The sequence below is a fragment of the Lithobates pipiens genome, unplaced genomic scaffold (genome assembly GCF_037356315.1).
Source record: "Lithobates pipiens isolate NorthernLeopardFrog02 unplaced genomic scaffold, aLitPip1_a1.2 Scaffold_28, whole genome shotgun sequence".
Lineage (NCBI taxonomy): Eukaryota > Metazoa > Chordata > Amphibia > Anura > Ranidae > Lithobates > Lithobates pipiens.
The window spans coordinates 129849369-129867971 of NW_027507789.1; the positions used below are offsets into that span (position 1 = coordinate 129849369).

The 18603-nt window shown below is 39.6% G+C and overlaps 18 non-coding genes across 18 annotated transcripts; all 18 read right to left on the reverse strand.

The window, feature by feature from the left end:
* Positions 1 to 914: 914 nt before the first annotated feature.
* Positions 915 to 996, reverse strand: TRNAL-AAG (transfer RNA leucine (anticodon AAG)). Its single transcript has one exon. It is a non-coding gene; the product is annotated as a tRNA-Leu (tRNA).
* Positions 997 to 1570: 574 nt separating this feature from the next.
* TRNAL-UAG (transfer RNA leucine (anticodon UAG)) lies at positions 1571 to 1652 on the reverse strand. The gene has a single exon. It is a non-coding gene; the product is annotated as a tRNA-Leu (tRNA).
* Positions 1653 to 2534: 882 nt separating this feature from the next.
* Positions 2535 to 2616, reverse strand: TRNAL-AAG (transfer RNA leucine (anticodon AAG)). Its single transcript has one exon. It is a non-coding gene; the product is annotated as a tRNA-Leu (tRNA).
* Positions 2617 to 3190: 574 nt separating this feature from the next.
* TRNAL-UAG (transfer RNA leucine (anticodon UAG)) lies at positions 3191 to 3272 on the reverse strand. Its single transcript has one exon. It is a non-coding gene; the product is annotated as a tRNA-Leu (tRNA).
* An 882-nt stretch (positions 3273 to 4154) lies between these two features.
* TRNAL-AAG (transfer RNA leucine (anticodon AAG)) lies at positions 4155 to 4236 on the reverse strand. The gene has a single exon. It is a non-coding gene; the product is annotated as a tRNA-Leu (tRNA).
* Positions 4237 to 4810: 574 nt separating this feature from the next.
* TRNAL-UAG (transfer RNA leucine (anticodon UAG)) lies at positions 4811 to 4892 on the reverse strand. Its single transcript has one exon. It is a non-coding gene; the product is annotated as a tRNA-Leu (tRNA).
* Positions 4893 to 5774: 882 nt separating this feature from the next.
* On the reverse strand, positions 5775 to 5856 carry TRNAL-AAG (transfer RNA leucine (anticodon AAG)). The gene has a single exon. It is a non-coding gene; the product is annotated as a tRNA-Leu (tRNA).
* A 574-nt stretch (positions 5857 to 6430) lies between these two features.
* TRNAL-UAG (transfer RNA leucine (anticodon UAG)) lies at positions 6431 to 6512 on the reverse strand. The gene has a single exon. It is a non-coding gene; the product is annotated as a tRNA-Leu (tRNA).
* Positions 6513 to 8144: 1632 nt separating this feature from the next.
* TRNAL-AAG (transfer RNA leucine (anticodon AAG)) lies at positions 8145 to 8226 on the reverse strand. The gene has a single exon. It is a non-coding gene; the product is annotated as a tRNA-Leu (tRNA).
* A 574-nt stretch (positions 8227 to 8800) lies between these two features.
* On the reverse strand, positions 8801 to 8882 carry TRNAL-UAG (transfer RNA leucine (anticodon UAG)). The gene has a single exon. It is a non-coding gene; the product is annotated as a tRNA-Leu (tRNA).
* Positions 8883 to 9764: 882 nt separating this feature from the next.
* Positions 9765 to 9846, reverse strand: TRNAL-AAG (transfer RNA leucine (anticodon AAG)). The gene has a single exon. It is a non-coding gene; the product is annotated as a tRNA-Leu (tRNA).
* Positions 9847 to 10420: 574 nt separating this feature from the next.
* On the reverse strand, positions 10421 to 10502 carry TRNAL-UAG (transfer RNA leucine (anticodon UAG)). Its single transcript has one exon. It is a non-coding gene; the product is annotated as a tRNA-Leu (tRNA).
* Positions 10503 to 11384: 882 nt separating this feature from the next.
* TRNAL-AAG (transfer RNA leucine (anticodon AAG)) lies at positions 11385 to 11466 on the reverse strand. The gene has a single exon. It is a non-coding gene; the product is annotated as a tRNA-Leu (tRNA).
* Positions 11467 to 12040: 574 nt separating this feature from the next.
* TRNAL-UAG (transfer RNA leucine (anticodon UAG)) lies at positions 12041 to 12122 on the reverse strand. The gene has a single exon. It is a non-coding gene; the product is annotated as a tRNA-Leu (tRNA).
* Positions 12123 to 13765: 1643 nt separating this feature from the next.
* On the reverse strand, positions 13766 to 13847 carry TRNAL-AAG (transfer RNA leucine (anticodon AAG)). The gene has a single exon. It is a non-coding gene; the product is annotated as a tRNA-Leu (tRNA).
* A 574-nt stretch (positions 13848 to 14421) lies between these two features.
* On the reverse strand, positions 14422 to 14503 carry TRNAL-UAG (transfer RNA leucine (anticodon UAG)). Its single transcript has one exon. It is a non-coding gene; the product is annotated as a tRNA-Leu (tRNA).
* A 2404-nt stretch (positions 14504 to 16907) lies between these two features.
* On the reverse strand, positions 16908 to 16989 carry TRNAL-AAG (transfer RNA leucine (anticodon AAG)). Its single transcript has one exon. It is a non-coding gene; the product is annotated as a tRNA-Leu (tRNA).
* A 574-nt stretch (positions 16990 to 17563) lies between these two features.
* TRNAL-UAG (transfer RNA leucine (anticodon UAG)) lies at positions 17564 to 17645 on the reverse strand. Its single transcript has one exon. It is a non-coding gene; the product is annotated as a tRNA-Leu (tRNA).
* Between the last annotated feature and the right edge of the window lie 958 nt (positions 17646 to 18603).

Consider the following 18603-nt stretch of genomic DNA (forward strand, 5'->3'; position numbering starts at 1 on the left):
ATTATATGTATGTATCATGTATCAAACAAAACATGCAATGATTGCAGCTTTTCTAATGCTGCTAAAGCAGAGAGTCTACATTCCATGCTCTGCATTCATTGTTTGTATGTGACATGTACGTAACATGTATGTCATGTGTGTCATATGTATGTAACGTGTGTAACATGTATTTCATAAGTGTATGACATGTATGTAACATGCATTCAACATGTATGTCATATGTATGTATAATCTGTGTAATATGTGTGTAACACGTATGTAATATGTGTGATATGTATGCCATATGTGTATTGTGTGTCATATGTGTAACATGTATGTAACATGTGTGTACCATGCATGTCATATGCATGCCATATGTGTGTAACATGTATGTAAGATATGTGCAACATGCATGTCATATGTGTGTCATATTAATGTAACATGTGTGTGACATGCATGGCATATGTGTGTAGCATGTATGTGATGTGTATGACATGTATGTTATATGTGTGTAATATGTGTAACATGCATGTGACATGTGTGTAAAATTGTGTCTAAATGGTGTGCAACATGAGTGTGACATGTATGTAACATGCATGCAACATGTATATCATATGTATGTAACATTTGTGTAATATGTGTGAACTATGTGTATAATATGTAAGTAGCACGTGTGTCACATGTGTGTAACATGTATGTCATATGTGTGTAGTGTGTGTAGCATGTATGTAATATGTGCACAACATGCATATTATATGTATGTATCATGTATCAAACAAAACATGCAATGATTGCAGCTTTTCTAATGCTGCTAAAGCAGAGAGGTAAGTGTTTTTTGAGATTCCAGTGAGTTGGGAAAGGAACTGCAGTAAATTGCAGGAGCAAGATCAGAGAAGCTTGAGCCCTAGAGGGTAGGGATTTTGTTAAAAGGAGTTTGGCAGCAGTGGGATTCGAACCCACGCCCCCAAAGAGACTGGAGCCTTAATCCAGCGCCTTAGACCGCTCGGCCATGCTACCCATAAAAATGAACACGTTATCGACTAAAATCGGGTGGGACATTCCATGCTCTGCATTCATTGCTTGAGCTGGAGGCCTCAGAACTCTAAACTACAAGTATTCACCACTGTATCCATTATAAAAGGTAGTTGAAGTTTCACGGAGATGGCCAAGATGCCACCTTATGTGTTTCAGTCCTCTTTCTGAGGCAGCAGGTGGTGGTCACTTTACACTTGAGAGTGGACTTTGGGTGCAGCATTCTGTGGCAAGTTCACTTGGCACTCTGCTGAAAAGTGTGCCAGCTTTTCATTAGTACTGCTTGTTTTTTGGTGTCCACACTTAAAGTGTTAATGTGGAATCTAGCTTACAGGAGAGGTAATCAGGTTCAGTTGGACTTGTTTTGTAACGTTGACAAGATTTCACTAGTCATCTCATCAGAAGTGTGCCCTTTTGGAAGACTTCTCAACCAAAGCATGCAATTTCCTAATGCTGCTGTTCTGAGATTCCAGTGTGTTGAGCAAGGAATGCCAGCAAAGTGCAGCAGAAACTTCAGAGACGCTTGAGCAATCAAGGATAGGCATTTGTTAAAAGAGATGGGCAGCAGTGGGATTTGAACCCACGCCTCCAAAGAGACTGGAGCCTAAATCCAGCGCCTTAGACCGCTCGGCCATGCTACCTGTGAAAGTGCTCTTGCTAAGGACTAAAAAGAGGCATGACAGTCTACATTCCATGCTCTGCATTCATTGTTTGTATGTGACATGTACGTAACATGTATGTCATGTGTGTCATATGTATGTAACGTGTGTAACATGTATTTCATAAGTGTATGACATGTATGTAACATGCATTCAACATGTATGTCATATGTATGTATAATCTGTGTAATATGTGTGTAACACGTATGTAATATGTGTGATATGTATGCCATATGTGTATTGTGTGTCATATGTGTAACATGTATGTAACATGTGTGTACCATGCATGTCATATGCATGCCATATGTGTGTAACATGTATGTAAGATATGTGCAACATGCATGTCATATGTGTGTCATATTAATGTAACATGTGTGTGACATGCATGGCATATGTGTGTAGCATGTATGTGATGTGTATGACATGTATGTTATATGTGTGTAATATGTGTAACATGCATGTGACATGTGTGTAAAATTGTGTCTAAATGGTGTGCAACATGAGTGTGACATGTATGTAACATGCATGCAACATGTATATCATATGTATGTAACATTTGTGTAATATGTGTGAACTATGTGTATAATATGTAAGTAGCACGTGTGTCACATGTGTGTAACATGTATGTCATATGTGTGTAGTGTGTGTAGCATGTATGTAATATGTGCACAACATGCATATTATATGTATGTATCATGTATCAAACAAAACATGCAATGATTGCAGCTTTTCTAATGCTGCTAAAGCAGAGAGGTAAGTGTTTTTTGAGATTCCAGTGAGTTGGGAAAGGAACTGCAGTAAATTGCAGGAGCAAGATCAGAGAAGCTTGAGCCCTAGAGGGTAGGGATTTTGTTAAAAGGAGTTTGGCAGCAGTGGGATTCGAACCCACGCCCCCAAAGAGACTGGAGCCTTAATCCAGCGCCTTAGACCGCTCGGCCATGCTACCCATAAAAATGAACACGTTATCGACTAAAATGGGGTGGGACATTCCATGCTCTGCATTCATTGCTTGAGCTGGAGGCCTCAGAACTCTAAACTACAAGTATTCACCACTTTATCCATTATAAAAGGTAGTTAAAGTTTCACGGAGATGGCCAAGATGCCACCTTATGTGTTTCAGTCCTCTTTCTGAGGCAGCAGGTGGTGGTCACTTTACACTTGAGAGTGGACTTTGGGTGCAGCATTCTGTGGCAAGTTCACTTGGCACTCTGCTGAAAAGTGTGCCAGCTTTTCATTAGTACTGCTTGTTTTTTGGTGTCCACACTTAAAGTGTTAATGTGGAATCTAGCTTACAGGAGAGGTAATCACGTTCAGTTGGACTTGTTTTGTAACGTTGACAAGATTTCACTAGTCATCTCATCAGAAGTGTGCCCTTTTGGAAGACTTCTCAACCAAAGCATGCAATTTCCTAATGCTGCTGTTCTGAGATTCCAGTGTGTTGAGCAAGGAATGCCAGCAAAGTGCAGCAGAAACTTCAGAGACGCTTGAACAATCAAGGATAGGCATTTGTTAAAAGAGCTTGGCAGCAGTGGGATTTGAACCCACGCCTCCAAAGAGACTGGAGCCTAAATCCAGCGCCTTAGACCGCTCGGCCATGCTACCTGTGAAAGTGCTCTTGCTAAGGACTAAAAAGAGGCATGACAGTCTACATTCCATGCTCTGCATTCATTGTTTGTATGTGACATGTACGTAACATGTATGTCATGTGTGTCATATGTATGTAACGTGTGTAACATGTATTTCATAAGTGTATGACATGTATGTAACATGCATTCAACATGTATGTCATATGTATGTATAATCTGTGTAATATGTGTGTAACACGTATGTAATATGTGTGATATGTATGCCATATGTGTATTGTGTGTCATATGTGTAACATGTATGTAACATGTGTGTACCATGCATGTCATATGCATGCCATATGTGTGTAACATGTATGTAAGATATGTGCAACATGCATGTCATATGTGTGTCATATTAATGTAACATGTGTGTGACATGCATGGCATATGTGTGTAGCATGTATGTGATGTGTATGACATGTATGTTATATGTGTGTAATATGTGTAACATGCATGTGACATGTGTGTAAAATGGTGTCTAAATGGTGTGCAACATGAGTGTGACATGTATGTAACATGCATGCAACATGTATATCATATGTATGTAACATTTGTATAATATGTGTGAACTATGTGTGTAATATGTAAGTAGCACGTGTGTCACATGTGTGTAACATGTATGTCATATGTGTGTAGTGTGTGTAGCATGTATGTAATATGTGCACAACATGCATATTATATGTATGTATCATGTATCAAACAAAACATGCAATGATTGCAGCTTTTCTAATGCTGCTAAAGCAGAGAGGTAAGTGTTTTTTGAGATTCCAGTGAGTTGGGAAAGGAACTGCAGTAAATTGCAGGAGCAAGATCAGAGAAGCTTGAGCCCTAGAGGGTAGGGATTTTGTTAAAAGGAGTTTGGCAGCAGTGGGATTCGAACCCACGCCCCCAAAGAGACTGGAGCCTTAATCCAGCGCCTTAGACCGCTCGGCCATGCTACCCATAAAAATGAACACGTTATCGACTAAAATGGGGTGGGACATTCCATGCTCTGCATTCATTGCTTGAGCTGGAGGCCTCAGAACTCTAAACTACAAGTATTCACCACTTTATCCATTATAAAAGGTAGTTAAAGTTTCACGGAGATGGCCAAGATGCCACCTTATGTGTTTCAGTCCTCTTTCTGAGGCAGCAGGTGGTGGTCACTTTACACTTGAGAGTGGACTTTGGGTGCAGCATTCTGTGGCAAGTTCACTTGGCACTCTGCTGAAAAGTGTGCCAGCTTTTCATTAGTACTGCTTGTTTTTTGGTGTCCACACTTAAAGTGTTAATGTGGAATCTAGCTTACAGGAGAGGTAATCACGTTCAGTTGGACTTGTTTTGTAACGTTGACAAGATTTCACTAGTCATCTCATCAGAAGTGTGCCCTTTTGGAAGACTTCTCAACCAAAGCATGCAATTTCCTAATGCTGCTGTTCTGAGATTCCAGTGTGTTGAGCAAGGAATGCCAGCAAAGTGCAGCAGAAACTTCAGAGACGCTTGAGCAATCAAGGATAGGCATTTGTTAAAAGAGCTTGGCAGCAGTGGGATTTGAACCCACGCCTCCAAAGAGACTGGAGCCTAAATCCAGCGCCTTAGACCGCTCGGCCATGCTACCTGTGAAAGTGCTCTTGCTAAGGACTAAAAAGAGGCATGACAGTCTACATTCCATGCTCTGCATTCATTGTTTGTATGTGACATGTACGTAACATGTATGTCATGTGTGTCATATGTATGTAACGTGTGTAACATGTATTTCATAAGTGTATGACATGTATGTAACATGTATTCAACATGTATGTCATATTTATGTATAATCTGTGTAATATGTGTGTAACACGTATGAAATATGTGTGATATGTATGCCATATGTGTATTGTGTGTCATATGTGTAACATGTATGTAACATGTGTGTACCATGCATGTCATATGCATGCCATATGTGTGTAACATGTATGTAAGATATGTGCAACATGCATGTCATATGTGTGTCATATTAATGTAACATGTGTGTGACATGCATGGCATATGTGTGTAGCATGTATGTGATGTGTATGACATGTATGTTATATGTGTGTAATATGTGTAACATGCATGTGACATGTGTGTAAAATTGTGTCTAAATGGTGTGCAACATGAGTGTGACATGTATGTAACATGCATGCAACATGTATATCATATGTATGTAACATTTGTGTAATATGTGTGAACTATGTGTGTAATATGTAAGTAGCATGTGTGTCACATGTGTGTAACATGTATGTCATATGTGTGTAGTGTGTGTAGCATGTATGTAATATGTGCACAACATGCATATTATATGTATGTATCATGTATCAAACAAAACATGCAATGATTGCAGCTTTTCTAATGCTGCTAAAGCAGAGAGGTAAGTGTTTTTTGAGATTCCAGTGAGTTGGGAAAGGAACTGCAGTAAATTGCAGGAGCAAGATCAGAGAAGCTTGAGCCCTAGAGGGTAGGGATTTTGTTAAAAGGAGTTTGGCAGCAGTGGGATTCGAACCCACGCCCCCAAAGAGACTGGAGCCTTAATCCAGCGCCTTAGACCGCTCGGCCATGCTACCCATAAAAATGAACACATTATCGACTAAAATGGGGTGGGACATTCCATGCTCTGCATTCATTGCTTGAGCTGGAGGCCTCAGAACTCTAAACTACAAGTATTCACCACTTTATCCATTATAAAAGGTAGTTGAAGTTTCACGGAGATGGCCAAGATGCCACCTTATGTGTTTCAGTCCTCTTTCTGAGGCAGCAGGTGGTGGTCACTTTACACTTGAGAGTGGACTTTGGGTGCAGCATTCTGTGGCAAGTTCACTTGGCACTCTGCTGAAAAGTGTGCCAGCTTTTCATTAGTACTGCTTGTTTTTTGGTGTCCACACTTAAAGTGTTAATGTGGAATCTAGCTTACAGGAGAGGTAATCACGTTCAGTTGGACTTGTTTTGTAACGTTGACAAGATTTCACTAGTCATCTCATCAGAAGTGTGCCCTTTTGGAAGACTTCTCAACCAAAGCATGCAATTTCCTAATGCTGCTGTTCTGAGATTCCAGTGTGTTGAGCAAGGAATGCCAGCAAAGTGCAGCAGAAACTTCAGAGACGCTTGAGCAATCAAGGATAGGCATTTGTTAAAAGAGCTTGGCAGCAGTGGGATTTGAACCCACGCCTCCAAAGAGACTGGAGCCTAAATCCAGCGCCTTAGACCGCTCGGCCATGCTACCTGTGAAAGTGCTCTTGCTAAGGACTAAAAAGAGGCATGACAGTCTACATTCCATGCTCTGCATTCATTGTTTGTATGTGACATGTACGTAACATGTATGTCATGTGTGTCATATGTATGTAACGTGTGTAACATGTATTTCATAAGTGTATGACATGTATGTAACATGTATTCAACATGTATGTCATATTTATGTATAATCTGTGTAATATGTGTGTAACACGTATGAAATATGTGTGATATGTATGCCATATGTGTATTGTGTGTCATATGTGTAACATGTATGTAACATGTGTGTACCATGCATGTCATATGCATGCCATATGTGTGTAACATGTATGTAAGATATGTGCAACATGCATGTCATATGTGTGTCATATTAATGTAACATGTGTGTGACATGCATGGCATATGTGTGTACAATGTATGTGATGTGTATGACATGTATGTTATATGTGTGTAATATGTGTAACATGCATGTGACATGTGTGTAAAATTGTGTCTAAATGGTGTGCAACATGAGTGTGACATGTATGTAACATGCATGCAACATGTATATCATATGTATGTAACATTTGTGTAATATGTGTGAACTATGTGTGTAATATGTAAGTAGCACGTGTGTCACATGTGTGTAACATGTATGTCATATGTGTGTAGTGTGTGTAGCATGTATGTAATATGTGCACAACATGCATATTATATGTATGTATCATGTATCAAACAAAACATGCAATGATTGCAGCTTTTCTAATGCTGCTAAAGCAGAGAGGTAAGTGTTTTTTGAGATTCCAGTGAGTTGGGAAAGGAACTGCAGTAAATTGCAGGAGCAAGATCAGAGAAGCTTGAGCCCTAGAGGGTAGGGATTTTGTTAAAAGGAGTTTGGCAGCAGTGGGATTCGAACCCACGCCCCCAAAGAGACTGGAGCCTTAATCAACATGTATGTCATATTTATGTATAATCTGTGTAATATGTGTGTAACACGTATGAAATATGTGTGATATGTATGCCATATGTGTATTGTGTGTCATATGTGTAACATGTATGTAACATGTGTGTACCATGCATGTCATATGCATGCCATATGTGTGTAACATGTATGTAAGATATGTGCAACATGCATGTCATATGTGTGTCATATTAATGTAACATGTGTGTGACATGCATGGCATATGTGTGTAGCATGTATGTGATGTGTATGACATGTATGTTATATGTGTGTAATATGTGTAACATGCATGTGACATGTGTGTAAAATTGTGTCTAAATGGTGTGCAACATGAGTGTGACATGTATGTAACATGCATGCAACATGTATATCATATGTATGTAACATTTGTGTAATATGTGTGTAATATGTAAGTAGCACGTGTGTCACATGTGTGTAACATGTATGTCATATGTGTGTAGTGTGTGTAGCATGTATGTAATATGTGCACAACATGCATATTATATGTATGTATCATGTATCAAACAAAACATGCAATGATTGCAGCTTTTCTAATGCTGCTAAAGCAGAGAGGTAAGTGTTTTTTGAGATTCCAGTGAGTTGGGAAAGGAACTGCAGTAAATTGCAGGAGCAAGATCAGAGAAGCTTGAGCCCTAGAGGGTAGGGATTTTGTTAAAAGGAGTTTGGCAGCAGTGGGATTCAAACCCACGCCCCCAAAGAGACTGGAGCCTTAATCCAGCGCCTTAGACCGCTCGGCCATGCTACCCATAAAAATGAACACATTATCGACTAAAATGGGGTGGGACATTCCATGCTCTGCATTCATTGCTTGAGCTGGAGGCCTCAGAACTCTAAACTACAAGTATTCACCACTTTATCCATTATAAAAGGTAGTTGAAGTTTCACGGAGATGGCCAAGATGCCACCTTATGTGTTTCAGTCCTCTTTCTGAGGCAGCAGGTGGTGGTCACTTTACACTTGAGAGTGGACTTTGGGTGCAGCATTCTGTGGCAAGTTCACTTGGCACTCTGCTGAAAAGTGTGCCAGCTTTTCATTAGTACTGCTTGTTTTTTGGTGTCCACACTTAAAGTGTTAATGTGGAATCTAGCTTACAGGAGAGGTAATCACGTTCAGTTGGACTTGTTTTGTAACGTTGACAAGATTTCACTAGTCATCTCATCAGAAGTGTGCCCTTTTGGAAGACTTCTCAACCAAAGCATGCAATTTCCTAATGCTGCTGTTCTGAGATTCCAGTGTGTTGAGCAAGGAATGCCAGCAAAGTGCAGCAGAAACTTCAGAGACGCTTGAGCAATCAAGGATAGGCATTTGTTAAAAGAGCTTGGCAGCAGTGGGATTTGAACCCACGCCTCCAAAGAGACTGGAGCCTAAATCCAGCGCCTTAGACCGCTCGGCCATGCTACCTGTGAAAGTGCTCTTGCTAAGGACTAAAAAGAGGCATGACAGTCTACATTCCATGCTCTGCATTCATTGTTTGTATGTGACATGTACGTAACATGTATGTCATGTGTGTCATATGTATGTAACGTGTGTAACATGTATTTCATAAGTGTATGACATGTATGTAACATGTATTCAACATGTATGTCATATTTATGTATAATCTGTGTAATATGTGTGTAACACGTATGAAATATGTGTGATATGTATGCCATATGTGTATTGTGTGTCATATGTGTAACATGTATGTAACATGTGTGTACCATGCATGTCATATGCATGCCATATGTGTGTAACATGTATGTAAGATATGTGCAACATGCATGTCATATGTGTGTCATATTAATGTAACATGTGTGTGACATGCATGGCATATGTGTGTAGCATGTATGTGATGTGTATGACATGTATGTTATATGTGTGTAATATGTGTAACATGCATGTGACATGTGTGTAAAATTGTGTGTAAATGGTGTGCAACATGAGTGTGACATGTATGTAACATGCATGCAACATGTATATCATATGTATGTAACATTTGTGTAATATGTGTGAACTATGTGTGTAATATGTAAGTAGCATGTGTGTCACATGTGTGTAACATGTATGTCATATGTGTGTAGTGTGTGTAGCATGTATGTAATATGTGCACAACATGCATATTATATGTATGTATCATGTATCAAACAAAACATGCAATGATTGCAGCTTTTCTAATGCTGCTAAAGCAGAGAGGTAAGTGTTTTTTGAGATTCCAGTGAGTTGGGAAAGGAACTGCAGTAAATTGCAGGAGCAAGATCAGAGAAGCTTGAGCCCTAGAGGGTAGGGATTTTGTTAAAAGGAGTTTGGCAGCAGTGGGATTCGAACCCACGCCCCCAAAGAGACTGGAGCCTTAATCCAGCGCCTTAGACCGCTCGGCCATGCTACCCATAAAAATGAACACATTATCGACTAAAATGGGGTGGGACATTCCATGCTCTGCATTCATTGCTTGAGCTGGAGGCCTCAGAACTCTAAACTACAAGTATTCACCACTTTATCCATTATAAAAGGTAGTTGAAGTTTCACGGAGATGGCCAAGATGCCACCTTATGTGTTTCAGTCCTCTTTCTGAGGCAGCAGGTGGTGGTCACTTTACACTTGAGAGTGGACTTTGGGTGCAGCATTCTGTGGCAAGTTCACTTGGCACTCTGCTGAAAAGTGTGCCAGCTTTTCATTAGTACTGCTTGTTTTTTGGTGTCCACACTTAAAGTGTTAATGTGGAATCTAGCTTACAGGAGAGGTAATCACGTTCAGTTGGACTTGTTTTGTAACGTTGACAAGATTTCACTAGTCATCTCATCAGAAGTGTGCCCTTTTGGAAGACTTCTCAACCAAAGCATGCAATTTCCTAATGCTGCTGTTCTGAGATTCCAGTGTGTTGAGCAAGGAATGCCAGCAAAGTGCAGCAGAAACTTCAGAGACGCTTGAGCAATCAAGGATAGGCATTTGTTAAAAGAGCTTGGCAGCAGTGGGATTTGAACCCACGCCTCCAAAGAGACTGGAGCCTAAATCCAGCGCCTTAGACCGCTCGGCCATGCTACCTGTGGAAGTGCTCTTGCTAAGGACTAAAAAGAGGCATGACAGTCTACATTCCATGCTCTGCATTCATTGTTTGTATGTGACATGTACGTAACATGTATGTCATGTGTGTCATATGTATGTAACGTGTGTAACATGTATTTCATAAGTGTATGACATGTATGTAACATGTATTCAACATGTATGTCATATTTATGTATAATCTGTGTAATATGTGTGTAACACGTATGAAATATGTGTGATATGTATGCCATATGTGTATTGTGTGTCATATGTGTAACATGTATGTAACATGTGTGTACCATGCATGTCATATGCATGCCATATGTGTGTAACATGTATGTAAGATATGTGCAACATGCATGTCATATGTGTGTCATATTAATGTAACATGTGTGTGACATGCATGGCATATGTGTGTAGCATGTATGTGATGTGTATGACATGTATGTTATATGTGTGTAATATGTGTAACATGCATTTGACATGTGTGTAAAATTGTGTCTAAATGGTGTGCAACATGAGTGTGACATGTATGTAACATGCATGCAACATGTATATCATATGTATGTAACATTTGTGTAATATGTGTGAACTATGTGTGTAATATGTAAGTAGCACGTGTGTCACATGTGTGTAACATGTATGTCATATGTGTGTAGTGTGTGTAGCATGTATGTAATATGTGCACAACATGCATATTATATGTATGTATCATGTATCAAACAAAACATGCAATGATTGCAGCTTTTCTAATGCTGCTAAAGCAGAGAGGTAAGTGTTTTTTGAGATTCCAGTGAGTTGGGAAAGGAACTGCAGTAAATTGCAGGAGCAAGATCAGAGAAGCTTGAGCCCTAGAGGGTAGGGATTCTGTTAAAAGGAGTTTGGCAGCAGTGGGATTCAAACCCACGCCCCCAAAGAGACTGGAGCCTTAATCCAGCGCCTTAGACCGCTCGGCCATGCTACCCATAAAAATGAACACATTATCGACTAAAATGGGGTGGGACATTCCATGCTCTGCATTCATTGCTTGAGCTGGAGGCCTCAGAACTCTAAACTACAAGTATTCACCACTTTATCCATTATAAAAGGTAGTTGAAGTTTCACGGAGATGGCCAAGATGCCACCTTATGTGTTTCAGTCCTCTTTCTGAGGCAGCAGGTGGTGGTCACTTTACACTTGAGAGTGGACTTTGGGTGCAGCATTCTGTGGCAAGTTCACTTGGCACTCTGCTGAAAAGTGTGCCAGCTTTTCATTAGTACTGCTTGTTTTTTGGTGTCCACACTTAAAGTGTTAATGTGGAATCTAGCTTACAGGAGAGGTAATCACGTTCAGTTGGACTTGTTTTGTAACGTTGACAAGATTTCACTAGTCATCTCATCAGAAGTGTGCCCTTTTGGAAGACTTCTCAACCAAAGCATGCAATTTCCTAATGCTGCTGTTCTGAGATTCCAGTGTGTTGAGCAAGGAATGCCAGCAAAGTGCAGCAGAAACTTCAGAGACGCTTGAGCAATCAAGGATAGGCATTTGTTAAAAGAGCTTGGCAGCAGTGGGATTTGAACCCACGCCTCCAAAGAGACTGGAGCCTAAATCCAGCGCCTTAGACCGCTCGGCCATGCTACCTGTGAAAGTGCTCTTGCTAAGGACTAAAAAGAGGCATGACAGTCTACATTCCATGCTCTGCATTCATTGTTTGTATGTGACATGTACGTAACATGTATGTCATGTGTGTCATATGTATGTAACGTGTGTAACATGTATTTCATAAGTGTATGACATGTATGTAACATGTATTCAACATGTATGTCATATTTATGTATAATCTGTGTAATATGTGTGTAACACGTATGAAATATGTGTGATATGTATGCCATATGTGTATTGTGTGTCATATGTGTAACATGTATGTAACATGTGTGTACCATGCATGTCATATGCATGCCATATGTGTGTAACATGTATGTAAGATATGTGCAACATGCATGTCATATGTGTGTCATATTAATGTAACATGTGTGTGACATGCATGGCATATGTGTGTAGCATGTATGTGATGTGTATGACATGTATGTTATATGTGTGTAATATGTGTAACATGCATTTGACATGTGTGTAAAATTGTGTCTAAATGGTGTGCAACATGAGTGTGACATGTATGTAACATGCATGCAACATGTATATCATATGTATGTAACATTTGTGTAATATGTGTGAACTATGTGTGTAATATGTAAGTAGCACGTGTGTCACATGTGTGTAACATGTATGTCATATGTGTGTAGTGTGTGTAGCATGTATGTAATATGTGCACAACATGCATATTATATGTATGTATCATGTATCAAACAAAACATGCAATGATTGCAGCTTTTCTAATGCTGCTAAAGCAGAGAGGTAAGTGTTTTTTGAGATTCCAGTGAGTTGGGAAAGGAACTGCAGTAAATTGCAGGAGCAAGATCAGAGAAGCTTGAGCCCTAGAGGGTAGGGATTTTGTTAAAAGGAGTTTGGCAGCAGTGGGATTCGAACCCACGCCCCCAAAGAGACTGGAGCCTTAATCAACATGTATGTCATATTTATGTATAATCTGTGTAATATGTGTGTAACACGTATGAAATATGTGTGATATGTATGCCATATGTGTATTGTGTGTCATATGTGTAACATGTATGTAACATGTGTGTACCATGCATGTCATATGCATGCCATATGTGTGTAACATGTATGTAAGATATGTGCAACATGCATGTCATATGTGTGTCATATTAATGTAACATGTGTGTGACATGCATGGCATATGTGTGTAGCATGTATGTGATGTGTATGACATGTATGTTATATGTGTGTAATATGTGTAACATGCATGTGACATGTGTGTAAAATTGTGTCTAAATGGTGTGCAACATGAGTGTGACATGTATGTAACATGCATGCAACATGTATATCATATGTATGTAACATTTGTGTAATATGTGTGAACTATGTGTGTAATATGTAAGTAGCACGTGTGTCACATGTGTGTAACATGTATGTCATATGTGTGTAGTGTGTGTAGCATGTATGTAATATGTGCACAACATGCATATTATATGTATGTATCATGTATCAAACAAAACATGCAATGATTGCAGCTTTTCTAATGCTGCTAAAGCAGAGAGGTAAGTGTTTTTTGAGATTCCAGTGAGTTGGGAAAGGAACTGCAGTAAATTGCAGGAGCAAGATCAGAGAAGCTTGAGCCCTAGAGGGTAGGGATTTTGTTAAAAGGAGTTTGGCAGCAGTGGGATTCGAACCCACGCCCCCAAAGAGACTGGAGCCTTAATCCAGCGCCTTAGACCGCTCGGCCATGCTACCCATAAAAATGAACACATTATCGACTAAAATGGGGTGGGACATTCCATGCTCTGCATTCATTGCTTGAGCTGGAGGCCTCAGAACTCTAAACTACAAGTATTCACCACTTTATCCATTATAAAAGGTAGTTGAAGTTTCACGGAGATGGCCAAGATGCCACCTTATGTGTTTCAGTCCTCTTTCTGAGGCAGCAGGTGGTGGTCACTTTACACTTGAGAGTGGACTTTGGGTGCAGCATTCTGTGGCAAGTTCACTTGGCACTCTGCTGAAAAGTGTGCCAGCTTTTCATTAGTACTGCTTGTTTTTTGGTGTCCACACTTAAAGTGTTAATGTGGAATCTAGCTTACAGGAGAGGTAATCACGTTCAGTTGGACTTGTTTTGTAACGTTGACAAGATTTCACTAGTCATCTCATCAGAAGTGTGCCCTTTTGGAAGACTTCTCAAGCAAAGCATGCAATTTCCTAATGCTGCTGTTCTGAGATTCCAGTGTGTTGAGCAAGGAATGCCAGCAAAGTGCAGCAGAAACTTCAGAGACGCTTGAGCAATCAAGGATAGGCATTTGTTAAAAGAGCTTGGCAGCAGTGGGATTTGAACCCACGCCTCCAAAGAGACTGGAGCCTAAATCCAGCGCCTTAGACCGCTCGGCCATGCTACCTGTGAAAGTGCTCTTGCTAAGGACTAAAAAGAGGCATGACAGTCTACATTCCATGCTCTGCATTCATTGTTTGTATGTGACATGTACGTAACATGTATGTCATGTGTGTCATATGTATGTAACGTGTGTAACATGTATTTCATAAGTGTATGACATGTATGTAACATGTATTCAACATGTATGTCATATTTATGTATAATCTGTGTAATATGTGTGTAACACGTATGAAATATGTGTGATATGTATGCCATATGTGTATTGTGTGTCATATGTGTAACATGTATGTAACATGTGTGTACCATGCATGTCATATGCATGCCATATGTGTGTAACATGTATGTAAGATATGTGCAACATGCATGTCATATGTGTGTCATATTAATGTAACATGTGTGTGACATGCATGGCATATGTGTGTAGCATGTATGTGATGTGTATGACATGTATGTTATATGTGTGTAATATGTGTAACATGCATGTGACATGTGTGTAAAATTGTGTCTAAATGGTGTGCAACATGAGTGTGACATGTATGTAACATGCATGCAACATGTATATCATATGTATGTAACATTTGTGTAATATGTGTGAACTATGTGTGTAATATGTAAGTAGCACGTGTGTCACATGTGTGTAACATGTATGTCATATGTGTGTAGTGTGTGTAGCATGTATGTAATATGTGCACAACATGCATATTATATGTATGTATCATGTATCAAACAAAACATGCAATGATTGCAGCTTTTCTAATGCTGCTAAAGCAGAGAGGTAAGTGTTTTTTGAGATTCCAGTGAGTTGGGAAAGGAACTGCAGTAAATTGCAGGAGCAAGATCAGAGAAGCTTGAGCCCTAGAGGGTAGGGATTTTGTTAAAAGGAGTTTGGCAGCAGTGGGATTCGAACCCACGCCCCCAAAGAGACTGGAGCCTTAATCAACATGTATGTCATATTTATGTATAATCTGTGTAATATGTGTGTAACACGTATGAAATATGTGTGATATGTATGCCATATGTGTATTGTGTGTCATATGTGTAACATGTATGTAACATGTGTGTACCATGCATGTCATATGCATGCCATATGTGTGTAACATGTATGTAAGATATGTGCAACATGCATGTCATATGTGTGTCATATTAATGTAACATGTGTGTGACATGCATGGCATATGTGTGTAGCATGTATGTGATGTGTATGACATGTATGTTATATGTGTGTAATATGTGTAACATGCATGTGACATGTGTGTAAAATTGTGTCTAAATGGTGTGCAACATGAGTGTGACATGTATGTAACATGCATGCAACATGTATATCATATGTATGTAACATTTGTGTAATATGTGTGAACTATGTGTGTAATATGTAAGTAGCACGTGTGTCACATGTGTGTAACATGTATGTCATATGTGTGTAGTGTGTGTAGCATGTATGTAATATGTGCACAACATGCATATTATATGTATGTATCATGTATCAAACAAAACATGCAATGATTGCAGCTTTTCTAATGCTGCTAAAGCAGAGAGGTAAGTGTTTTTTGAGATTCCAGTGAGTTGGGAAAGGAACTGCAGTAAATTGCAGGAGCAAGATCAGAGAAGCTTGAGCCCTAGAGGGTAGGGATTTTGTTAAAAGGAGTTTGGCAGCAGTGGGATTCGAACCCACGCCCCCAAAGAGACTGGAGCCTTAATCAACATGTATGTCATATTTATGTATAATCTGTGTAATATGTGTGTAACACGTATGAAATATGTGTGATATGTATGCCATATGTGTATTGTGTGTCATATGTGTAACATGTATGTAACATGTGTGTACCATGCATGTCATATGCATGCCATATGTGTGTAACATGTATGTAAGATATGTGCAACATGCATGTCATATGTGTGTCATATTAATGTAACATGTGTGTGACATGCATGGCATATGTGTGTAGCATGTATGTGATGTGTATGACATGTATGTTATATGTGTGTAATATGTGTAACATGCATGTGACATGTGTGTAAAATTGTGTCTAAATGGTGTGCAACATGAGTGTGACATGTATGTAACATGCATGCAACATGTATATCATATGTATGTAACATTTGTGTAATATGTGTGAACTATGTGTGTAATATGTAAGTAGCACGTGTGTCACATGTGTGTAACATGTATGTCATATGTGTGTAGTGTGTGTAGCATGTATGTAATATGTGCACAACATGCATATTATATGTATGTATCATGTATCAAACAAAACATGCAATGATTGCAGCTTTTCTAATGCTGCTAAAGCAGAGAGGTAAGTGTTTTTTGAGATTCCAGTGAGTTGGGAAAGGAACTGCAGTAAATTGCAGGAGCAAGATCAGAGAAGCTTGAGCCCTAGAGGGTAGGGATTTTGTTAAAAGGAGTTTGGCAGCAGTGGGATTCGAACCCACGCCCCCAAAGAGACTGGAGCCTTAATCCAGCGCCTTAGACCGCTCGGCCATGCTACCCATAAAAATGAACACATTATCGACTAAAATCGGGTGGGACATTCCATGCTCTGCATTCATTGCTTGAGCTGGAGGCCTCAGAACTCTAAACTACAAGTATTCACCACTTTATCCATTATAAAAGGTAGTTGAAGTTTCACGGAGATGGCCAAGATGCCACCTTATGTGTTTCAGTCCTCTTTCTGAGGCAGCAGGTGGTGGTCACTTTACACTTGAGAGTGGACTTTGGGTGCAGCATTCTGTGGCAAGTTCACTTGGCACTCTGCTGAAAAGTGTGCCAGCTTTTCATTAGTACTGCTTGTTTTTTGGTGTCCACACTTAAAGTGTTAATGTGGAATCTAGCTTACAGGAGAGGTAATCACGTTCAGTTGGACTTGTTTTGTAACGTTGACAAGATTTCACTAGTCATCTCATCAGAAGTGTGCCCTTTTGGAAGACTTCTCAACCAAAGCATGCAATTTCCTAATGCTGCTGTTCTGAGATTCCAGTGTGTTGAGCAAGGAATGCCAGCAAAGTGCAGCAGAAACTTCAGAGACGCTTGAGCAATCAAGGATAGGCATTTGTTAAAAGAGCTTGGCAGCAGTGGGATTTGAACCCACGCCTCCAAAGAGACTGGAGCCTAAATCCAGCGCCTTAGACCGCTCGGCCATGCTACCTGTGAAAGTGCTCTTGCTAAGGACTAAAAAGAGGCATGACAGTCTACATTCCATGCTCTGCATTCATTGTTTGTATGTGACATGTACGTAACATGTATGTCATGTGTGTCATATGTATGTAACGTGTGTAACATGTATTTCATAAGTGTATGACATGTATGTAACATGTATTCAACATGTATGTCATATTTATGTATAATCTGTGTAATATGTGTGTAACACGTATGAAATATGTGTGATATGTATGCCATATGTGTATTGTGTGTCATATGTGTAACATGTATGTAACATGTGTGTACCATGCATGTCATATGCATGCCATATGTGTGTAACATGTATGTAAGATATGTGCAACATGCATGTCATATGTGTGTCATATTAATGTAACATGTGTGTGACATGCATGGCATATGTGTGTAGCATGTATGTGATGTGTATGACATGTATGTTATATGTGTGTAATATGTGTAACATGCATGTGACATGTGTGTAAAATTGTGTCTAAATGGTGTGCAACATGAGTGTGACATGTATGTAACATGCATGCAACATGTATATCATATGTATGTAACATTTGTGTAATATGTGTGAACTATGTGTGTAATATGTAAGTAGCACGTGTGTCACATGTGTGTAACATGTATGTCATATGTGTGTAGTGTGTGTAGCATGTATGTAATATGTGCACAACATGCATATTATATGTATGTATCATGTATCAAACAAAACATGCAATGATTGCAGCTTTTCTAATGCTGCTAAAGCAGAGAGGTAAGTGTTTTTTGAGATTCCAGTGAGTTGGGAAAGGAACTGCAGTAAATTGCAGGAGCAAGATCAGAGAAGCTTGAGCCCTAGAGGGTAGGGATTTTGTTAAAAGGAGTTTGGCAGCAGTGGGATTCGAACCCACGCCCCCAAAGAGACTGGAGCCTTAATCAACATGTATGTCATATTTATGTAT